Below are 25,026 nucleotides of genomic sequence, written 5' to 3'. Positions count from 1 at the left end.
AGGTTCCAGAATAGATCCCTGTGGAACACCAGTGGTCACGGAGCTCCAGGCTGAATAGTTCCATCTACTACTACCCTCTGTCTTCTATGGGCCAGCCAATTCTGTATCCAGACAGCCAAATTTCCCCGTATCCCATGCCACCTTACTTTCTAAATGAGCCGACTACGGGGGACTTTATCAAATGCCTTGCTTAAATCCATAAACACCACATCCAGTGTCACCCTCCAATTATTTGGTACTACTTCAGAGGTCAGTGAGGACACAAAGGCACAGCAATCACTTCCCTCATTTCCCGTAGCAACCTTGGGTATATCCCATCTGGTCCAGGGGACTAGTCTATTCTCACATACTTGAAAATTCCCAGCATATCCTCCTTCTTAACATCAAACTGTTCGAGCATATCTACCTGTTTCACACTGTCCTCTCAAACGACAAGGTCACTCTTACTAGTGAATACTGAAGCAAAGTATTTATTAGAGACCTCCCCAGCTCCTCCAACTCCAGACACCAGTTCCCTCCACTATCCTTGATTAGCCCTACCATTACTCGTGTTCCTCACAAGGGTATAACACCTTGGGGTTTTCCTTAATCCTATCGCTTTTTCATGCCCTTTTCTAGCTCTCAAGTCCATTCTTCAGTTCCTTCCTGGCTACCTTGTAACCCTCTCGAGCCCTGTCTGATCCTTGCTTCCTCAACTTTAAGTAAGCTTCCTTTACCGTCTTGACGAGATGTTCTTGTCATCTAAAGTTTCTTCTTCCTACCATCTCTTCCTTCCCTCAGTGGAACAAACCTATCGCAGCAAGTGCTCCCTAAGCAACCTCCACATTTCTGTCATGCATTTCTGTGAGAACATCTGTTCCCAGTTTAGGCTCTCCAGTTCCTGCTTAATAGCATTGTAATTCCCCCTCCCCCAATTAAATACTTTCCCATACCATCTGCTCCTATCCCTCTCCATCACTATAGTTAAGGTCAGGGAGTTGTGATCACTATCAGCAAAATGTTCTCCCACCTAGAGATCTGACACCTGGCCTGGTTCATTGCCAAGCACCAAATCCAATATGGCCTCCCTTCTAGTTGGCCTATCTACATATTGAGTTGAGAAGTCTTCCTGGACACACCTGGCAAAGTCTGTTCTATGCAAACTGTTTGCACGAAAAAGGTTCCAATTAATATTAGGGAAGTTGAAGTCACTCATGACAACAACCCTGTTACTTCTGCACCTTTCCAAAATCTGCCTCCCAATTTGCTCCTCCATGTTTCTGTTGCTAGTAGAGGGTCTATAGAAACTCCAAATATAGTGTCTGCTCCTTTTTCTGTTTCTGACTTCCTCCCACACTGACTCAGTAGGCAACCTCCTTTTCTGCAGCTGGGATTCAATCCTTGATTAGCGATGCCACTCCCCTACCTCTTTTACCTTCTTCCCTATTCCTTTGGAAACATCTAAACCCCTGGATCATCCAACGACCATTCCTACCCATGTGATATCCAAGTTTCTGTAATGGACACACCATCATAGATCCAAGTAGTGATCCATGCTCTAAGTTAATCACCCTTAGTCCTGACACTAATTGCATTAAAATAGAGGCACTTCAACCCATCACACTGACTTCAAATTTTCCCTAAATCAACTGTCTATCATTCCTGCCTGTTCATCAGCTACCCCATCCTCTGATCCATAGCTCTGGTTCCAATTAGCCTGCCAATCTAGTTTAAGAACTCTAGCAAACCTCCCGTCCAGGATATTGTTGCCCCTCTAGTTGAGGTGCAACCCGTTTTCCTTGTACAGCTCCCACCTTCTCCAGAACGTATCCCAATGATCCACATATCTGAAGCTCTCTCTCCTACACCAGCCCTGCAGCCATATGTTCAGCTGCATTTGCCTCATTAGACTGTGGCACTAGTAGCAATCCTGAGATTACTACTCTGCTTGTCCTGCCATTTAGCTTCCAACCTAACTCCCTAATATTTACCTGTCATGTCCTAATCTCTTTTCCTTGCCATGTCATTGGTACCAATGTGTACCACGATTTCTGGCTGCTCTCCCTCTCCCTTAAGAGTCCTGTAGACTCGATCCGAGATGCCCCTGACCCTGGCACTCGGGAGGCAATATGCCATCCGGGAGTCTCGTTTGCAACCACAGGATCTCCTGTCTGTTCCTCTAACCATTGAATCTCCTGTCAGTATTGCTCTGCTATTTTCCCACTTCCATTCTAAGCCATAGAGCCAGGCTTAGTGCCAGAGACCTGGAACCTATGGCCTTCACCTTGTAGGTTGTTCCTCCCTTAGTATCCAAAGCAGTCTATTTATTATTGAGGGTATGCCTATTAATGTGATTGACTCTTAACTGCCGTCTGAGAAATTAGGGATGGGCAATAAATTCGGGACGAGCCAGTGACATCTTCATCCCATGAATGAATAAAAAAAAGAAAGCAAACCAATTTTTTTGTTGCAATTTAGCTGCTTGAAATGAATTTAATAATTTTTGCATATTAGTTTTATTTTCTTTTGGAAGAAGAGAATAAGACAAATATAGCACTTTAAATGAGTCCATGAAGAAATTAATTTAAAAATTGTTTAATGTGCTTTTGCAAATCTTAATTTATAAAATTAGTATGATTAATAGAAGATTTAAAACCATGAAAAATGAACTTAAAAAAACTAAATAATAGATTTTTCATTCTCGAATGTTTAAAGACCATTGATTGGAGTTGCAATGAGAGAGGGGAAAACATCATAACTATTTTGAATTTGTTAGTATCTATTTTGAACCCTATCTTTATTTAAAAACCACTAAAGTTCTTGTCTGTTAAGGAAGAATTGAATAGTCCAGTTGCACAGTTTCCATTCACTTCAGACTGACAAAATGCAAACCTCCTCTGTTTCCTAACTGCAAAATATATTTGCATCAATCCCTAGTTGACACATTCAGAAAGTATGAAATAGCCCTAATATGCACTAAATGGGAAATATCATTGAGAAAGGCCATCACATGGGAGATGAGGGAAATGGAGAAAATGTCAAAACTACTGATAGCAGAATGACAGCAGCATGAAACGTATCATCTACAAACACCAGGAAGATCTTGTACAGAATGAATTGAAGTGCTATTTTCCCATAGTCATCATGCCTGTCATTTCAGTGTCCAGCCCATCTGAAGGTAATAGCAAAAGCAATTTAAAACCAGAGAGCTATATAACAGAGCAGACAGATGAAAATATGTAAGGCCTCAGGACACACTGTCATTCTCTGATACTACTTCACCTTTATTTTATGTTTTCCAGTATATGCTGCATTGGAACATGAGAACATGTGAACAGAAGTAGGACATTCAGTACAACAAACCTGTTCTTCCATTCAATTAAATCATGGTTGACTTGTATCTCTACTCCATTTACTTTCAATCTACACCCCATTGTACACTTAGAGTCATAGAGTCATAGAGATGTACAGCATGGAAACAGACCCATCGTTTGTCTCTAACCAGATGCCGACCAAATATCCCAACCCAATCTAGTCCCACGTGCCAGTACCCAGCCCATATCCCTCCAAACCCTTCCTATTCATATACCCATCAAAATGCCTCTTAAATGTTGCAATTGTATCAGCCTCCATCACATCCTCTGGTAGCTCATTCTATACACGTACCACCCTCTGTATGAAAAAGTTGCCCCTTAGGTCTCTTTTATATCTTTGCCCTCGCACCCTAAACCTATGCCCTCTAGTTCTGGACTCCCCGACCTCAGGGAAAAGACTTTGTCTATTTATCCTATCCATGCCCCTCATAATTTTGTAAACCTCTATAAGGTCACACCTCAGCCTCCAACGCTCCAGGGAAAACAGCCCCAGCCTGTTCAGCCTCTCCCTGTAGCTCAGATCCTCTAACCCTGTCAACATCCTTGTAAATCTTTTCTGAACCCTTTCAAGTTTCACAACATCTTTCCAATAGGAAGGAGACCAGAATTGCACGCAATATTCCAACAGTGGCCTAACCAATGTCCTGTACAGCCACAACATGACCTCCCAACTCCTGTACTCAATACTCTGACCAATAAAGGAAAGCATACCAAACATCTTCTTCACTATCCTATCTACCTACAACTCCACTTTCAAGGAGCTATGAACCTGCACTCCAATATCTCTTTGTTCAGCAACACTCCATAGGGCCTTACTATTAAGTGTATAAGTCCTGCTAAGATTTGCTTTCCCAAAATGCAGCACCTCACATTTATCTGAATTAAACTCCATCTGCCACTTCTCAGCCCATTGGCCCATCTGGTCAAGATCCTGTTGTAATCTGAGGTCACCCTCTTCGCTGTCCACCACACCTCCAATTTTGGTGTCATCTGACAAGCAACTTACTAACTGTACCTCTTATGCTCACATCCAAATCAATTATGTAAATGACAAAAAGTAAAGGGCCCAGTACCGATCCTTGTGGCACTCCACTGGTCACAGGCTTCCAGTCTGAAAAACAACCCTCCACCACCACTCTCTGTCTTCTACCTTTGAACCAGTTCTGTATCCAAATGGCTTGTTCTCCCTGTATTCTATGAGATCTAACCTTGCCAATCAGTCTCCCATGGGGAACCTTGTCAAATGCCTTACTGAAGTCCATATAGATCACATCTACTGCTCTGCCCTCATCAATCTTCTTTGTTACTTCTTCAAAAAACTCAATCAAGTTTGTGAGACATGATTTCCCAAGCCATGTTGACTATCCCGAATCAGTCCTTGCCTTTCCAAATACATGTACATCCTATCCCTCAGGATTCCCTCCAACAACTTGCCCACCACCGAGGTCAGGCTCATCAGTCTATAGTTCCCTGGCTTCTCTTTACTGCCCTTCTTCAACAGTTTGCCAACCTCCAGTCTTCCGGCACCTCACCTGTGACTATCAATGATAAAAATATCTCAGCAAGATGCCCAGCAATCACTTCTCTAGCTTCCCACAGAGTTCTCGGGTACACCTGATCAGGTCCTGGGGATTTATCCACTTTTTACCATTTCAAGACATCCAGCACTCTCTCCTCTGTAATCTGGACATTTTGCAAGATGTCACCATCTGTTTCCCTACAGTCTATATCTTCCATATCCTTTTCCACAGTAAATACTGATGCAAAATATTCATTTAGTATCTCCCCCATTTTCTGTGGCTCCACACAAAGGCCGCCTTGCTGATCTTTGAGGGGCCCTATTCTCTCCCTAGTTACCCTTTTGTCCTTAATATATTTGAAAAATCCCTTTGGATTCTCCTTAATTCTATTTGCCAAAGCTATCTCATGTCCCCGTTTTGCCCTCCTGATTTCCCTCTTAAGTATACTCCTATTTTCTTTATACTCTTCTAAGGATTCACTCGATCTATCATGTCTATACCTTACATATGCTTCCTTCTTTTTCTTAACCAAACCCTCAATTTCTTTAGTTATCCAGCATTCCCCATACCTACCAGCCTTCCCTTTCACCCTGACAGGAATATACTTTCTCTGGATTCTTGTTATAAAAGCCTAATAACCTCAGGTGATGTTTGACAGAGCTTTGTCTCACAAGGTGAAAGGCTTACATGGAGTTTAGTATAAAAGTACTTTCTGATTTTGGCCTAAATCTAATTGTGGAAATTTTTGAATCAACCTGTTCAGAGATGTTACTATACACCTTTGGTGCAAGTGCGACTTGAACCCCTGGCCCAGAAGTAAGAACATTACCAAAATGCTACAAGACCCCTTAATTATTCATTTGTTCCACTTGTTCCAATTTTTCCTCAATAGAAAATAGTTTGGCTGAATCTTGCTTTTAACACATTCCAGTCCTAATATTCCATAGTGGTCAGCATCTATTATTTTCTTTACTTGATTGCATTATTTCCAGCCGTTCACTTTGGACTTCACCAGTTTCTGGTTACCTTATCAGGCTGCAATAGTAATAATGTATAAGGTCGTTGTGGTTCTGTTCGCCGAGCTGGAAGTTTTTGTTGCAAACGTTTTGTCCCCTGGCTAGGCGACATCATCAGTGCTTGGGAGCCTCCTGCGAAGCGCTTCTTTGATGTTTCCTCCGGTGTTTATAGTGGTCTGTCCCTGCCGCTTCCGGTTGTCAGTTTCAGCTGTCCACTGTAGTGGTTGGTATATTGGGTCCAGGTCGATGTGTTTGTTGATGGAGTTTGTGGATGAATGCCATGCCTCTAGGAATTCCCTGGCTGTTCTCTGTCTGGCTTGCCCTATGATAGTAGTGTTGTCCCAGTCGAATTCATGTTGCTTGTTGTCTGCGTGTGTGGCTACTAAGGATAGCTGGTCGTGTCGTTTCGTGGCTAGTTGATGTTCATGTATGCGGATTGTTAGCTGTCTTCCTGTTTGTCAACAATCCGCATACATGAACATCAACTAGCCACGAAACGACACGATCAGCTATCCTTAGTAGCCACACACGCAGACAACAAGCAACATGAATTCGACTGGGACAACACTACTATCATAGGGCAAGCCAGACAGTGAACAGCCAGGGAATTCCTAGAGGCATGGCATTCATCCACAAACTCCATCAACAAACACATCGACCTGGACCCAATATACCAACCACTACAGCGGACAGCTGAAACTGACAACCGGACGCGGCAGGGACAGACCACTATAAACACCGGAGGAAACATCAAAGAAGCGCTTCGCAGGAGGCTCCCAAGCACTGATGATGTCGCCTAGCCAGGGGACGAAACATTTGCAACAAAAACTTCCAGCTCGGCGAACAGAACCACAACAACGAGCACCCGAGCTACAAATCTTCGCACAAACTTTGAATGTATAAGGTCGTAGCTCATGCTCCATACCTAATCACTCTCAAAAAATCACTATTGCTTTGTTTTTATTAAAGGTGGGAAGCATGATTCATTCAAATCTCTCTGTACTTCAATGGCTAAATTCATGCATAAATGTTCATACAATGGATTTTGTAAATTAAAAATTATTATAAAATCTCAATACACATCATTATACAGTGGCCAATGAGTTCTGATAACTACAAATCCATTCTTTTTCTAAACAACCTGGCCATTGCTATTCACCATTTGTACAAAAACTCATATTGGCCCTTATGTTGTTTCAAGACAGTTGCAGTTCCGTAATGATACTGTTTTGCTCACCCCATCTGATAATTTCATGGTTTTGGATGTTTTCTTTATGTTTTCTAAGTTTGTATTTGCTGCCAACAGAAAGATTAAGCCATCGCTGAAGATACTTTAATGAAACAAAGAGCTGTAGATAGTGGAGGTTTGAAGCAAATAAAACATCAGCAGGTCTGATGTCGTCTGTGGAGAGAAACAGAGTTAACGTTTTAAGTCCAATGATCCTCCTTCAGAATCTGAAGCAACCAGGAAAAGGTTATAATAGCACTGATAACTGGGGGGTGGGGTGGGGGGAGGTTGAGAGGAAATAAAGGTAAGCAGATATGTGGAGATGAACCCTAGAGTTAGAGAGACTGAGAGGGGAAAAAAGGGTAGGCCTTCCATTTAAATATCTCACTTACGGCACAGCACTTAACATCAAGTTTACCAATTTCAAAGCATGAGCACTTCCTTCTTTGTTTCTTACCTATGCCCACAGCCTCAAGTCCTGTCAGGAAATGGTTTACTTTCAGCACAGCCCATGCATTTTCAACTACTTCATGGTCCTATTATCATCTAGCTAGCTTCTCCTCTTCCCTGACTTAATATAAACAATCCTTTAGTTGGAGTGAGCTCTGACCGAGGTATCATTAAAATATAAGAGCACCAGAGAAATTCCATGAGAGCTGGAAGGCACTTGAACCACTTTGCTGTTGCCCTGCTTGACCTCATAGGATAGAACACCCCTGGTCCTCACCTTCCACCCCACTAATCTCTGGATATAGCGCATTATCGTCTGCCATTTCTGACACCTACAATCAGACCCCACATCAGATATATTTCCCTCCCCACCCCTATCTGCGTTCAGCAGGGACTATTCCCTTTGTGACTCCCTGATTTGGTCCACTCCCCAAACAATCCACCCACCACACCGTGCATCTTCCCTTGCAGGTACAGTTACAATATTTAAAAGACATTTGGATAGGTTATGAAAAGTAAAAATGTAAAGATATATGGACCAAGTGCAAGTAAGTGGGACTATTTTAGTTTGGGAAACATGGTCAGTAAGGACGAGTTGGACCATGCTGTTATGACTATGTATCATCTTCTGTGGCTGAGTGTCATACATGGTTTTATAATGTCCCTGTGAAGAGACTTGGTGTTCCATTACATTAAAGTCACAATACATTGTTGTTATTCAAGCTAGGGTGGCACAGTGGCTTACTGGTGGGTGGCACGATGGCTGAGTGGTTAGCACTGTTGCCTCACAGCAATAGGGTCCCAGGTTCAATTTCAGCCTCAGGTGACTGTGTGGAGTTTGCATATTCTCCCTGTGTCTGTGTGGGTTTCCTCCAGGTACTCCAGTTTCCTTCCACAATCCAAAGATGTGCATGCTAAATTGCCCATAGTATTCAGGGATGTGTAGGTTAGGTGTGTTTGTCAGAGGTAAGTCTAGAATAATGGTTCTGGGTGTGTTACTTTTTGGAGAGTTAGTATGGACTTGTTGGGCCTAATGGCCTGTTTCCATACCGTAGGGATTACATGATTCAAGACAAAACTAGTAAATTGACTGATTCTTTCTCCCTTAAAGCCTTAATTGTATAATACCTCTCTGGAAGCAAGTGTTGATAACTGAGCATGTTACCTTGTTCAATGAGGAACTTCAATGAAACTCAACACTTTTTCTCATTTAATTAACACAATAAATATTCTACCCTTTGACTGAAAACAAAGTAATTACATATTGGTGGGTGGAAACGCTTCTCAATATGATCCTGAGTTAGCTATACCCTGACTCTGAGGTCAGAGTTGGACCTTGTCCCACTGTATCAAAGCCACAACATCAATAAAAAGTCTCATGGCTGGCTTGCTTCAGTCCTCCCAATAAGCATTTACCAGCATGACCTGGAAGGCTCATAATTATATGCAAATATTTCCCATTGTTTCCTAATTAACATTTATGGCTTCAACTTCAACAGTTTGAACAGCAATGCTATGGTAATAAATGTTAAAATGTTGATTGTATTGCAAAATGCATTACAAATGAATATTACATTCTCAAATATTAATCTCAAAATCCAAAAATGCTACAAGATAGCCCACTGTAGCATTGCAGAACACAAGCTCTTATGGACTGCAGTACTGCGTAGTCACCAGGAGGTGGCAGGCTGTGTCAAGACAGAACAAACTCCAAACAAGACAGGTGGAGAGTATTTTGTTCAGATAACTGATCTGATCATAAACAAAGGATACTGAACATTTGAACTGAACTTTCTGTCCACTCAGCATCTTGTGTCTGTGCCAGCCCCTGAGCAGCGAATGACATCAGATGTCTTTCACCCACTCAACATTTTGGATTGGGACAAGGGCAAACTGAAGGTTCATTAAGTCATTCATGGAGTTGTGTGTGTGTGTACTAAGGTAGAGGACAAAGCCGGTGGGTTCTGCTAGCAAGGACAAAACAACTCCTGTTCAGTTGCAATGAGTGAATTTCACCCCAGGCCCCACTCTCTTGATGAAAGTGACTAGCAGAGAGAGAGATGGAGTGGAAAGCATATTAGTCCCCTTCCAATTTAGGTGCAATCCGTCCTTGTACAAGTCACTTCTACCCCAAAATATCACATTCATTGAAATATCATTTGAAGATTTGTCACTGAGCCCCGTAGCAGTTTTACAACATGAAAACGCGCCTGACTTTCTGTTTCCTGTCAGCTAGCCAATCCTCTATCCACTCTAACATATTACCCGAACATCATCAGCCTAACTTGCACAGTAACATTTTATGTGACACCTTATTGAATGCCTTGTGGAAATCTTAATTACACTTGTTATGGACTAGACCAGATCCCCTCAAGCTATTTTACGAAGGTAGCCTAAATTCTAACCTTTTATTTTAAAGTCAAGTTAAAGTGCCATGTTCCAGATGCAATACAACTGGTCAAACTACTCTACATTAAGCAAAATACAACAAAAGAAAGAAATTTAGAATAACTTAACTCTATTGGAAAATTTAACCGAATAATAGATACAGTAATTATTAATAATTAACTGTTCCAATATAGTAATATCCCATAAACACACCTGTAGCAAAAATGCAAATTCAGAAATCTGATTTTCTCATATGCAACCTAGCAACAGAGACATAAATAAAAATCCAGCAAAAACTCAGCCTAGCAGCCAGGAGATCTTTACAGCAGCTTCCAACCTTGTTGAGACTCCAGCAGCAACTGATGCTGAAATTCCAAGCTAAAAATGTGGAAACTAGAAATCCTTGTTTGTGAGAGTTGGCCATACCTATCCTGGTTCTATTGTTCCAACTTTACACGCACATATACACATACACATAAGTTTGTGGGGTGAATTTGTACTTGAAGAGTTACATTGCACTTTGCTCAAAAACTGAATGAATCCATGTAAGATTCTGTTAATTCATTTTTAGATTAGAATCAGTCTAAACATTATGGCACAAACAGCAGACTAACACCTTCAATACATTATCTGGGTGGACACCATTTGTTTAAAATAGTTACATTCTCAAGTGAACTTTAAAAGTTTTGCGCTTTATATATGAAAGATGTGAAACTAACATGGTCATTCTAACCGATGAGACACTTAAAAAAGTCAAGGTATTTTTCAATGTATAATTTCAGTTACATCACAGTATAAACTTTTGCTATAAATTCTGTCTTACAATTGTGCACTCCACAATCACCTGATGAAGGAGCAGTGCTCCGAAAGATAATGCTTCCAATTAAACCTGTTGGACTATAACCTGGTGTTGTGATTCTTTTAACTTTATTGTACTACATTTTTCTAAATGTCCTGCTACAACCTCCCCAATAATGAATTTCAGCATTTTCACAATTAGGGATGTTAGACTAACTGTCTGATGGTGTCCTACTTCCCGTCTTCATACCACTTTGAAAAGTGTATTCGGTTTCTGGTTTTCCAATCCACTTTATCTTTCCAAAATATGTAGAATTTTGAAGGAGTACAACCAATGCATCTACTATCTCCGCCTAAAATACAAACTATCAGACCCAGGAATATGACAGCCATTAGTTTTATTGGTACTTATACTCTACCGACAGTGATCATTTTAAGTTTCTCCATCCCTTTTGCTCCTTGATATTCTTTTTTTTGGAATGCCTTTAATCTCATCTACCATAAAGAGGACTCCAGCATATGTGTTTTAAAATGGTTAATTCCTTGCCTCTCATTTATTCCTCAGTCACACCTTTTGAAGGGGCCAATGTTTAGCTATTCTCCTCTTTTCTATGTACTTTTAGAAACTTTTACTGTTTGTTGTTGTTCTTGCTAGCTTATTCTCCTTCTTTGTTATTCACCCTTTGCTGGGATCAAAAATGTTCCCAATCTTCTGGACTACTTTTCTTCTAATTCACAGGGTGTGGGCAGCTCTGACTAGGCAGCTCTGACTGGGTGGTTTTACCCACCCCTAATTGCCCAGAAGGCAGTGAAGAGTCAACCACCTTGCTGTAGATCTAGAGTCACATGTCGGCCAGACCAGGGGAGAACGGCAGATTTTCTTCCCTAAAGAATATTAGTTCTAGGTTTTCCAACAATTGACAATGGATTCATGGTCATTGCAATGGATTCATGCATGGCAGGATTTGAGCCCGGCTCCCAGAACAAGCTGAGCTTCTCGATTTAATAATCTAGTGGAAGTACCCCTAGGACATTGTCTCCCCTGTCATAGCATTGTACACGTTTTATTTCAATTTAGTAATATCTTTCTTATCTTCCCATGGATGTTTCAACTTTCTCACTGAGTCTTTCTCAGTAAGATATAATTTTGTTGAGTGTTATAAAATATCTGCTTCAGTGTCTTGTCACTGCTTATTTTTTTACCTGATTTTCATGGCCTATTTTAGACAATTCCAGCTTTGTTGAAGCATAGATTCTAGAATCCCTACAGAGCAAGAAATAGCTATTAAGCCCATAGAGTCTGCACCAACCCTCCAAAGAGTACTCCACCCAATCTCAGACCCCTAACCCTAGCCCTATAATCCAGCATTTATCATGGCTAATACATTTAACCTGCACATCCCTAGTAACTGCAGATAATTTAGCATAGCAAATTCACCCAACCTGCACATCTTTTGAACTGTGGAAGGAAACTTGAGCATCTGATGGAAACACAAACAAACATGGGGAAAATGTGCAACCTCTGCGCAGTCACCCAAGGCTGGAATCAAACTTGAGTCTGTTGTGCTTTGAGGCAGCAGTGCTCAACACTCAGCCACTATGCTGTCTTTTAAATTTGTATTTTGTAATCTGTAATTGATTTTATTTAAATGTAAAAACTACGTTCAGACCTAAATTTCAAAATATTATGAGCACTCTTCATTAGAACATAGAACATTACATCACAGTACAGGCCATTCTGCCCTCAATATTGTGCAGTCCTATGAAACCAATCTGAAGCCCATCTAACCTACACTATTCCATTCTCATTCATCTGCCTATCCAATGACCATTTAAATGCCTGTAAAAGTGGCAAGTTTACAACTGTTGCAGGCAGTGTGAAGCATGCCCCTACTACTCTCTGAATAAAGAAACTACCTCTGACATCTGTCCTATATCTTCACTTTTTAATTTAACGCTATGCCCCCTCGTGCTAGCCATCACCATCCTTGGAACAAGGCTCTCACTGTCCACCCGATTTATCCCTCTGATTATCTTTTATGCCTCAATTAATTCACCTCTCAACCTTCTTCTCTCTGACGAAAACAGCGTCAAGTCCCTCAACCTTGTGAAGAAGGCTAAAAGCATGCTGGCCTTCATAAAAAGAGGGATGAGTGGGATAGAAGCAAAGAGGTTCTTCTGCAGCTGTACAGGACCCTGGTGAGACTACACCTGGAGTACTGTGTGCAGTTCTGGTCTCCAAATTTGAGGAAAGACATTCTAGCTATTGAGGGAGTGCAACATAGGTTCACGAGATCAATTCCTGGAATGGCGGGATTACCTTACACTGAAAGACTGGAGCAACTGGGCTTGTATACCCTTGAGTTTAGAAGACTGAGAGGGGATCTGATTGAGACATATAAGATTATTAAAGGATTGGACACTCTGGAGGCAGGAAACATGTTTCCGCTGATGGTTGAGTGACGAACCAGAGGACACAGCTTAAAAATACGGGGTAGACCATTTAGGACAGAGATGAGGAGAAACTTCTTCACCCAGGGAGTGGTGGCTGTGTGGAATGCTCTTCCTCAGAGGGCAGTGGAGGCCCAGTCTCTGGATTCATTTAAGAAAGAGTTGGATAGAGCTCTCAAGGATTGTGGAATCAAGGGTTATGGAGATAAGGCAGGAACAGGATACTGATTAAGGATGATCAGCCATGATCATATTGAATGATGGTGCAGGCTGTAAGGGCAGAAAGGCCTTCTCCTGCATCTATTGTCTATTGTCTATTGTCTATAACCTTTCCTTGTAAGACCTTCCCGCCATACCAGGCAACATCCTAGTAAATCTCCTCTGAACCCTTTCCAAAGCTTCCACATCCTTCTTGTGATGCAGTGATCAGAACTGCAGGCAATACTCCAAGTGCAGCCGCAGCAGGGTTTTGTACAACTGCAGCATGACCTCATGACTCCAAAATGTGATCCCTCAAAAATAAAAGCTGACACACCATATGTCGCCTTAGCAACCCTATCAACCTGGGTGGCAACTTTGAGGGATCAATGTACATGGACACTGCTCATCTACGCATCAAGAATCTTACCATTACCCCTGTTACTCCTTCCAAAAGGAGTAACTTCCACTAGAGGATCTTTTGCCATCAGATCATTATTTAAGCTCGTCTCATGACTCATCATCAATTCCAAAGTAGCCTTTTCCTTGATTGGTTCCATAAACATTGTTCAAAAAAACTATCCCAAGTAAATGCTATAACTTGTACTCAAGGCAACATTTGCCATTTTGATTGTCCAATAAAGATTAAATTCACCCAGTGTTATTACTGTGTACTTACCGTCTCAATATGGTGGAGTCAATCAGAATTTCATTTTTGCAGCAGCAGTGGGAGTGGTGAGAGCCGGGAAGGTAAATTATCCTTTAATAACTTATCTCGTTAATAGGCCAAGCCCACACTGAGCAGGAGCTGACATGAGACTGCTGAGTAAGTGAGGTAATGTTTGGGCAGTTGCTTTATCCAAAACACTACTTAGGTAGTGTCTCCCACCCATCCTCCTCCTCAAACCAAAAACAAAGGTTCTGTGCACTGATTTGATAAGGTTGCTAGTTTTTTCAATAGTCTCTTTGGGAATTCAGAACCGTGGGAATGGATGTTAGGGCAGTTGCATGCTCCTCCCGTAGGATGTGGGAGGTAAGGGTCACCACTAGAGACTTCATCTGTAGGAAGTGCACCCAACTCCAGCTCCTCGGAAACCCAGTTAGGGAACTGGACTTGGAGGTGATGAACTTCGGATCATTCAGGAGGCGGAGGGGGTAATAGAGAGGAGTTGCAGGGCGATAGTCTCACATCAGGTGCAGGAAAAAAGGTAGATAGGTTACAGTCAGGGGACAGAAAGGGAACAGGTGGACAGTGCAGGGATCTCCTGTGGCCATTCCCCTCAATAATAAATATACATTTTGGATACTTTTGGAGGCAAGGGGTACCTACCAGGGGAAAGCCATAGTGGCCAGGTCTCTGCCACTGAGCCTGGCTCTGTGGCTCAGATGAGAAAGAGGGAGAAAAGTGTTAGTGGTAGGAGACTCAGTTGTTAGAGGAAGGGTCAGAAGATTCTGTGTCGCAAACAGGTTTCCTGGAAGGTATGTTGCCTCCTATATGCCAGTGTCGAGGATGTCTCTGATCAAGTCTAAGATTCTGAAGGGGGAGGGTGAGCAGCCAGAAGTCATGGTACACATTGGCACCAAAGAGAGGCTGAAGATGTCTGTGAATACTCCTGCCAGCTGATTGTAGTGAAGTTCCTTTCAAGATGGCGGCGGCAGGATCAGTAGGAAGTTTCTGAGTTCCTGTGCCCATTTGCTTCTGATCATCTGCCCTGCTGCATCTTTCTTCTTTAACAGCAAAATTCATCTTGCTTTCTTTTAATGACTTCAGTTGGGATTCCTTGTGGACATGCAGCTCTGTCCTGGTAGGTATTGGGGAGTGGAAGTCTGTTCGGTGACTTCAGTGTCTTCAGCAATGTGGTGGGTCTGGCCCAGGATTCCAACGGCCCAGATCGGTAATGCCTTCAGCAATGAGGTGGGTTCTGCCCAGGACTTCAATGGCCTAGGATTCCTTGAGACAGCTTCTGTGGAGTCTTCTGACTCAGGATTGCAACTTCCCTGCATGGTGGTCTGTATCAGCAGTGGCTTTGCCAACAAGGTGGGTCCTTGAAGCTTCTGTGGTATCTTCACGGTGGTCCAGCCCAGGAGTTCACGGCTTCAGTGACAGCAGTGATGGAGAATATGGTTTCTGTCAGTTCCTCGAACTTGAGAACCCATGAGCTGTGAATTGAATAAAGTTGGACTTTGTCTTTATTTTAATATATGATTTGTGTTATTAATATCGTGCAACTTAAACACTTCCCACTGTGGCTTTTGTAAAAATACAACTGACAATACATTAAGATGCAATTCAATCCTACGCTATAAGTTACTTATATCAACAGAATATAGTCGGTTATGCCCCTTCTTCAATGTCACTGATGCAAAGCAGCCCTGGAAACAACCAACATTCTGCATTGGTTACGCCAGCTCAGGTTTTCATTTGTCATCAAAATACTTCGAAGCCCAGTAGTTAGCCAGCAGCCAAGAATGAGAAGTCAAGAAAGTGAATGAAAAAGAATACTATATACATGCTCCAAGGAAAGAATAAAACAACAATGTCTGAGACAACTTTCCACTATCCTTTTGCATTTCAAAACAAGGTAAATTTAAAAAAGGAAGAGTTGTAGCAGTCCTGGTCAAAGTATTATTATAGACCTCCAAATAGTGGGGAGGAGTATAGGCATGTTGTGGAAACCTGCAGGAAAGGTAGGGTTGTGATGGTTGGTGATTTCAATTACTCTAGTGTAAACTGAAAAAGAGGTAGCGTAGGGAATGAAAAGGGAAAACTTCCTACAGTATGTGCAGGAAAATGTTCTGGAACAGTACATTTCTAGTCCTATCAGGGAGAAAGCTGTGTTGGACGTGGTCCGAGAAAATGAAGCAGGCCACATGGAGAACTTCAGAGGAGGGGAGCATTTGGGAAGTAGTGATCATAATATAATAACACTCAATATGCAGTTGAAAAAGGATAAAAATCAGTCAAGGATTAAGATCCCAGACTGAATAAGGGCAGATTTTAGGGGTCACAAAGTTGAACTGGATTAGGTTGATTGGAAATGCATTTTAGTGAATAAATTAAAATGGATGAAAAATGGCAGACATTCATAAGAGAGAGTTAAATAGTGTGCAAGCTAGGTACATACCCTTGAGAAGTGAAATGGGCTGTCCATAGCTGGAATACTCTGGATGACTAAGGATGATGATGATTAGAAATTAGAGAAGAAAAAGAGGCATATGATATATGCTGAAATAATAATAGCAGTGGAAATCAAGAAGAGTATCTCAAATGCAGGAGAGAAGGTAAGCTGAAATAAGGAAAGCTAACAAGAAGCATGAGGAAAGGAAGCATGAAGAGAGAAAGGAACACAAATAATAGTGTTCTTCAAACGTATTAGTAGTAAAAGATTAGTGAAAGGTAGAGTAGGGCTCATAAGGAACAATTAGGGTAAGCGAGTCCTAATGAAGGGTTCCAACTTGTAACATCGACTTTCCTGCTCTGCTGATGTTTTGTGATTTCTATTTTAGGGTAAACTGCTCACTGAAGCAATGGGTTTGGCAGAGGCACTAAATGAATATTTTGCTTCTGTCTTTACCAAAATAGAAGAAGGTGACAATGGCCCAGTTGAAAATGTGGGCATTAAGCATCTGAGCAGTGTAGTGATAGATTTTTAAAAAGTGCTAAAATGCTGATAGTTCTCCAGATAGTGATGTCTCCAGGTATGGATGGGATGTATCCTGGATTGCTGAGAGAGGTAGGGAAGCAAATCATGAAACCATTGACAGAGATTTTTCCAGGTCTCTCTGTTTATGGGATTAGACCCTGGGGACAAGAGGATTGCAAATGTGATGTCATTGCTTAAGAAAGGGACAAAGGATAACCCAGGAAACTACAAATTTGTCAGCTTAACATCAATCATGGGAAAACTGATGGACGCCATAGTTTGGGATAAGATAAACATAGACTTGGAGAAAAATAATGTGGCCTTGTCAAGGGCATGTCATGACTGATAAATTTAATTCTGTTCTTTAATGAGGTGACACAGCTAGGGGATGTGGGTAACTCTGAGTGTGATATATTTGGACCTTCAGAAAGCATTTGATATGGTACCAAAATGAAAATGTTTGGGATTGATGGGTCTTTGGCAGCATGGATTAGAAGTGTTGGCTAAAAGAAAGGAAGCAGAGGGAAGGCATAGTTGACTGGAGACAAGTTGAAAGTGATGTTCCTTAGGAATCTGTGTTGTGACCCCTGCATTTTCCTGATTTATGTAAATGTTTTGGAGATGAGTGTAAAGGAAAAATCTCTAAATTTGTAGATGGTATCAAACTAGGAAGAATAGTGAATTGTAAGATGATGCAGAGCAACTTCAGGGAGATATTGACAAATTGGCCAAATTGGCAGAAATCTGGCAGATGAATATCAATGCAGGGAAGTGTGAAGTAACGTCTTTTGGTAGACAAAAAATGGAGAGACAATCCTGGCTCAATGTACAACTTTTGATGGGGGTACAATACTTGGGGTTCAAGTGCATAATCTTCTGATGGTGCCCAGGCAAGTTTTAAACAGTTGCTAAGAAGGCTGACAGGATTCTTGAGTTTATATATGGAGGTATAGAGAGAAATAAACAAGGAAGTGATGCTACATCTCTAGAAAGCATTGATCAGACCATATTTGAAGTGTTATATTCTGCTCTAGGCACCTTATTTAAGGAAGAATTTAAAGCCCTGGAGAATGTACAAAGGAGATAGACTAGAATGATACCTGGAATTAGGGATTTTAGGTACAAGGAAAAATTAGAACAATTAAGCTTATTCTCTTTGGAGCAGGGAAGATTAAGAGGTATTCAAAATTGTGAACTATTTTGACAGGATATAAAAAGATATTCTATTTCCACTATTTGATATGTCAGTTAACTGGCTTTCTTCTGTGCTGTAACATCCTGTGATTCTATTAATGTTTAGTCTTCCTTTTCTCACTATTTGGCTATATGGGCAGAGATTGCCTTCACTAACTGTTGAAATGTGCATATGGAAATCAACAATGCAAAATCTTGCCAAGGATTTGATATTTATCTCTATTTAAACTGAGTATGAAGTGGAAATTTCTACGAAAATTATAAAAAAGCTCCAGTACGCAGATAAGAAATAGAATTATTACTGGTTTAATACTGCAGATAAGGATAATAAATATTAGTAGTAATATTGGAAAATAATGCTATAAAGAAATAGAAATTGGTGTGTTGGAGCTGCTTCTTTGGCTCTGAGCTGAATACAAACCATACTAAGTTAGAAATACAAGAGCTATGTTCAATCCGTACAGATATTAGTCCTATTGTTAAATTTAAAAGGGCCTTTTTAGGTGCCTCAGCAAATAGGTTTATAATAATCAGCATGATTATCTAAAATAAAGGCCGAAGTGTTCTTCAAAGGATTAATCAGTGATGCCAGGATTGCAAGGTTTGACAATCATCTTGAGAGTGACCTACCAGTAATTTGCTCCAAATTGAAAATACAGCAGCAACTCATCCTCCTTAAAAGGATGGCTTTTCATTGTAAATGTTTTTATCTTTCATGACCAGTCGTGAATATTGCAGGATTTTAAGCAAAGTATGAGTCCATGACAATGTTTAAGCTATGAAGTAATAGAACAATCATCCACCTTGAAAATGGAATGAAGTAACACTGAGAAAAATCAACCTGTAACATGAGTCGATTTGTAAACTCTAACATCTTCCATATAAGAAGCAACTGTCTCCTGTGCTGATATTGGGTGGTATGGTAGCTCAGTGGTTAGCACTGCTGCCTCACAGGTCAAGGGACCCAGATTTGACTCCAGCAATGGGTCACTGTCTGTGTGGAGTTTGAATGTTCTCTTTGTGTCTGTGTGGATTTCCTTCTCTGGTTTCCTCCTACAGTCCAAGAAATGCGCAGGTTTGGTGGATACATGGGGATGGATCAGAAGGTCAATGAAGACTCAATGGACCAAATGACCACTTTCCACACTGCAGGGATTCTATACATCTATATTAAAGAACATTCAAACTATTTTCTTCATAAAATTTTAAAATTTTCATTGCAGAATCACACAATAGTCACAGCACAGGAGACCTTTCAGCTTATCATATCTGTGCTGGCTGTCTGAAGGAACAATGCACCAAATGGCTGCTTCATTTTTTACTTGTAGCCTTGCATAGTCTTCTTTTTCAGGTAACTTGCCAATTTTCTCTTGTCTCAGTTGAGCATATCTCTTTCACACTCTCAGGCAATGCATTCCAGATCCTAACCATTCATGGTATGAAAAAGCTATTCCTCATGTCACTATTCCTTCTTTGGCTAATTATCATAAGTCTGTGCTCTCTTGTTATTGATTATTTCACCAATGGGAAGTTTATCCCTCTATCTACTTTGTCCACATCCCTCATAATTTTGAGTATCTTTATCAAATCTCCTTTCCAATGAATGCAATCCCAAATTCTCTAATCCAACTCCATAACTGAATTTCCTCACCAATGGAATCATCTCGGGAACCTTTACTGCACACTGTCTAATGCCATCATGTCCTTTCTAAATTGTGATGAGCTGAAGTGGTCAAAACACTCCAGATGAGGCCAAAATAATATTTGATAGAAGTTGAACATAACTTCCTCAGCTTTGTAATCTCTGCCACTATTAATAAAAACAAAAACAGAAATTTCTGGAGAAACCCAGCAGGTCAGGTCTGAAATGAAACAAAAATAGAACTAATTTTCCCACAGGGAGAGTCACTTGACCAGAAATGGTAACTCTGATGAGCTTTTCCAGTAATTTTGATTTTTCTTTCTGATTTACAGCACCAACAGTTCTTTCAATTTTTATTCTGTTATAAGAAAAATAAAGTTAATGTTTCAAGTTCCATGTCCCTTCGTCAGAATTTTTAACAAAGGGTCTCTTAAATTGAAACATTAATTCTGCTTTAAATATTCTCAGGTATCTATACTATTCACCCCTTAGAATCGTCCAGTTTAATTTATTTTTGCCGAGAATGACAGTCACAGTTGGATTGTTGCTCTGCTTTTTTTTTTCTCATATTACTACCAAGCACTTTCTTTTTGGCTAGGATTTCTGATTCTAGCTCCTTCAGAAATGCAGAGCAAATCTAAGTTCCTCCATGGTACAAGTTAATTGGGGGAAGTCAAATCAAGCCTCCTTTTGCAATAATGACTGTGCTGTGCTCTAAGATTTAAATGTGCAGCACCATAACAGACAGTTTGACAACTCCTATAAAAGGACAAGTACATAAGGTAAGTGTGGGATTAGAGTGGCAGTTGCTTAATGAGTTAGGATACTAAGTGGCAATTTTGCCGAGGGACCAGATGGGCAGAGTGCTAGGGTGTCATACGAGAAGAATGATGGTGGTCAGGGTGCCAAGTATATAGAATACCATGTAAGGAATGGAGTGTTAAAGTTAAGTTACAGCAGAGTGTGTTGGGGAAGGGGGTGGTGATGTGTTTGTAGTGGCAGCAAAAACAAGGGGAGATGTTGGGGGCCAATGGAAGGAGGGATTGTGAAGATATTAGGACTGGTAGGTGAGAGTAGGTTACTGGTTGTGGTTGGGTTTGGTAAACCAATGAGTTGGCCAGCAGTGGAAAGAGTGACAGGGTCAATGTTGGAGATGTGGGGAAGATGTTTAGACCACTAGTAGGATGGTGGGGGGAAGGATATGTTGGAATTTGTGGGTGAGAGTGGGTTATTGGTTGAGGGTCTGGGAGGTATGAAATGTTAGTTCCTGCAGGTTCAAGTCAACTGCAATGATGGGGGTGTCAGAGGTCAGTGGCTGAAGGAGTGCTGTGTCTTGGGTGTTCAGACCAATGGCTGGTTTAGGTATGTCAGGTTCTGGCAGAGTAGAAATGTGTCGGATTGTGGGTCTACTCAGGGTGGCAGCAGGGGAGGAATGGTTGCCTTGTATCTTGGGAACATAAGGGGGTCTGGGAGGTTTAGTTGGAGGTGTTTTGGTCATGTCAGGGAACAGCTTAATAGTTTCCCAGGAGTTAGATGAGCTTTTTATCAACTTCATAGAAGGTGAATCCCCCAATTCTTCGACATAAGGTTTTTGAAGAGAGTTCAATGCACAGGGGAATTGCCAGTTGGAACCTTAAATTTCCCAACAATTCCAATCGATTTTGCTATGCCTGGAATTCCACAGGATCCTGATATGCGCTCCCATTTTCACTTCAGAAATGACCAGCAGAATGTCTGGGGTATTATCTCTGTATGATTTGCTTATGAATGTGAATCATGTCACAATTTTTGCATTAAATTGCATCTGACATTTGTCCACCTATCTCACTAACTTATGCGTTTTGAAGTTCTACACTATTATCCTCACGGTTCACCTTACTTCCAAATTTTGAAACTGGGGATCTGTACACCAAGGTCTAGATCATTAACATATGTCAGGAAGAGCAGATGCTCTAAAAGCAACCCCTAAGGAACTCCACTATAAACTTTCTAGCAAATCAGTACTTGATACTTTATCAAAAGCCTTTTGGAAAATCATGTACATCGCATCGATCCTCACCAAACCTCTCTGTTACTTCATCAAAGAACTCATTCATGTTAGTTTAACATGATTTACCCTTAATAAATCTGAGCTGACTTTACTTAATCGATGCAGATTTGCCCATATGACTATTCTTTTTTCCAATCATCATTTCTAGAACTTCCCCATGATGAGGTTAAACTAACTGGGCTTTTAAACAATGTTGAAACCATTTCCTCAGTCACTACTACAGAGTCTAAGCAGGATTGGAAAATTATGTCCACAGCCTCCATAATTTTCATACTAATTTACTTAATATCTTTGGATGCATCTCATCCAATGCTGATGCCTTATTAATGTTAATTACAGATAATCTATCCAATGCCTCCTCGCTATCAATTTTAAAGCCTAATTTACCATGAGCTGTGTCGTACTTTCTTCCTTTATACACAGATGCAAGATATTCACTTATACCTCAGCCACACCCCATGCTCTATGCACCAATTTCCTTTTTGATCTCTAATTGGCTATAATGCTCCTTTTAGTACAGATATACAATTTATATGATGATAACAGACATTCAGATTTCTTAATTCTCCTGAATCTTCTTTATTCAGCCTGAATCTCAGTGGATTAGCCAACCAACATTCATCATAACCATACTTTGCTTCCAGGGAGTTCTGACTTGCTTGACATATTTTTCCACTTAATTGATTTGATTTATTGTCACGTGTGCCTAAGTACAGTGAGAAGCTTTGTTGGGGAGCAGTACAGGCAGATCATAGTAAGCAAGGACATACAGATCATAGGGTGAAAAAAGCCTTGGACCAAGTAGGCATAGAGATTATACCGCACAGGATGTACAGTATGGAATGTCCAGCGTCAGTAGTTGGCCTTGGACAATCATAGAATCCTCAAACCCGTAAGCAGATTCAAAAGAACATCATTAGTAATTTTTACAGGCTTAGAATTTAAATTTAAAAGTGTAGAATGGTTATAAGAAATGTTAGATCTGCTTTAGGGAGCTCGCAAGGAATCGCCTGGTGTCAGTGCCAACTTGAATCCATCTCATAGGAATATGCTTATGTTTCATGAGAATTTTCCTTGATTATTCCTGAAATGTCTTTTCTTTAAACACAGCCCATTACTCAGTTATCCTTTGAATATTATTTTCCCAGTAAATTATGCCTACTCTGAATTGTTCCTTGTCCTTTAGCAGTCCTAAAACTTGTCATACAATATTATGTTACTGACAGCTGATCCACTTGGCTCTCTTGTTCTTGATTTCTAAAATACAGACAGACTGCAGAAGAATGCTTTGAGTCTGGCTCCAAAGTTGCCGAAATTTAACTTTTTTTCAGTCAGACCATAGGTGACACACAGATCCAAATTATTCTAATGATCTAATAAGGTAATTGATGCAAACAGATAATGTTGCTGTATCAATCATCGTTATGTAATCACTTCAGGAAAAGGCCCACACAAATGTTAAAATCTATCTCACCAAACCACACAGAGGCACAACAAGAGAAAATGGAATTACGTGAATATCAGATATGGAGAAAAGTCAATTGATAAAGCTTTGGGTCAATACAGCAAAATTGGAATCCGTTATTTCTTAAGGCATGTTGCATCTTGCACAGAGGGAGAAAATCTCATAGAGAAAGAAATGCTGAGTGACAGGGCAACGGATTCCTTGGGAAAAGGTCTTAGCTTGCAATTTTGTGGGCCAATGGAAAAAGATAATTAACAAGATATTACAATAAATCTAGAGCCACAGGTCCCTGTCTTTTGACATTTGAATAAAAAAGTCTCTTTCTGAACATTTTGTCGACTTAAGTAAGTTATTGATCAAATACTGAGTATAATAAAAAAAGAAATATACATTTTTTCTTAGTCTGTAAACTATCTAATAAATTAGCAATGAGTATGTTGAACACATCAGTGCTCGCAATTCACTAAAATACAAAAATACACTACAGCCCTTTCCTTTTTATCTATTGTGTTCTATTAGAATAAATAAAGGTTGAAATTTCAAGGCTTTCAAGGTTGAAATACTACTCTTTCTAAAGTTGGTTGGCGCTGTTTATAAGAAATAATTATTTTGAAATGTTTAGAGGTTCTATTACTTTGACAGCAATCAATCCACAATTAATGACAATATCATTAATGTGATTTATCTGTGTAATTGATTCTATGACTCATCTCATTTGACCAATCTAGAGTTGAATACTTGTGATATTTACAAAATTTGGGTGACATAAAATTGCTACATGGTCATAAAATACTGATTATTAAACTATTCTGATTTTGTACGTTATAATTTCAACAGGCACCTAAAATTTCTATAGTATTGTTTTATTATTGAAAAACACTTTTTAAAAAAACACAATATGATGGGTGTGTCCTATTATTCTCTGATTTTACATGTAGATTATTTAAAAACACTAACATCAGATGTCTTGTATTTCTAAATTGCATCTTTCTTTTCTGAAACTTTTAAATTGTTCTAAATTGAAATTCTGCTTCCTCACTCACATCTAAGGGTCAATTTTGCACATCATTCTCAGAAAGATCCTTGCAAAATTTCTTGAACTTTTTTTCTGCTGAACTGCTGAACTTTTCTATGCTGGATGGAGCATGCTGAAAGATAGCAAAACCATATGGCTTAATTTTAACGTTAGACAATAAGCAAACAAGTCTGAGCTGAGGCATGCAGGGCCTCTTCCCGTCCCCACTGAACATAGAAAGTCTACAGGTTAGGGGTTTTGGAAGGACATCACAGTCAGGAGGTGAAGATACCTATGGCTAGGAAGACAAATTTCTCATTAGGAATGGTGCAGCACCCTGCTCCCTCTGTCTCCAGAATGAAAGTAAAAAGTTCAAAAATCTTATCACTTTGGAACTTTTGTTAGCAGAGTGTCATGTCGTGTGGTGGGATGAGGTGGGAGGGGGTTGTCATTCTTTTACACTGCAATGGCACATTCCTGCTACCCAACATTTCACTTTCATCTGCTAACCACATGTCTCTTACTGCTGCTACTACTGGGTGGATTGTGAGCTTGGGAGATAAGATCAACCTGTGACCAATTGCCAGGACCTGCAGAATAAAACACAATAGTTT

The sequence above is a fragment of the Chiloscyllium plagiosum genome, unplaced genomic scaffold (genome assembly GCF_037043375.1).
Source record: "Chiloscyllium plagiosum isolate Xiang-an unplaced genomic scaffold, Cpla_swu_hap1 HiC_scaffold_3, whole genome shotgun sequence".
In the NCBI taxonomy this organism is placed as follows: domain Eukaryota; kingdom Metazoa; phylum Chordata; class Chondrichthyes; order Orectolobiformes; family Hemiscylliidae; genus Chiloscyllium; species Chiloscyllium plagiosum.
This window is presented reverse-complemented; position numbering follows the sequence as displayed.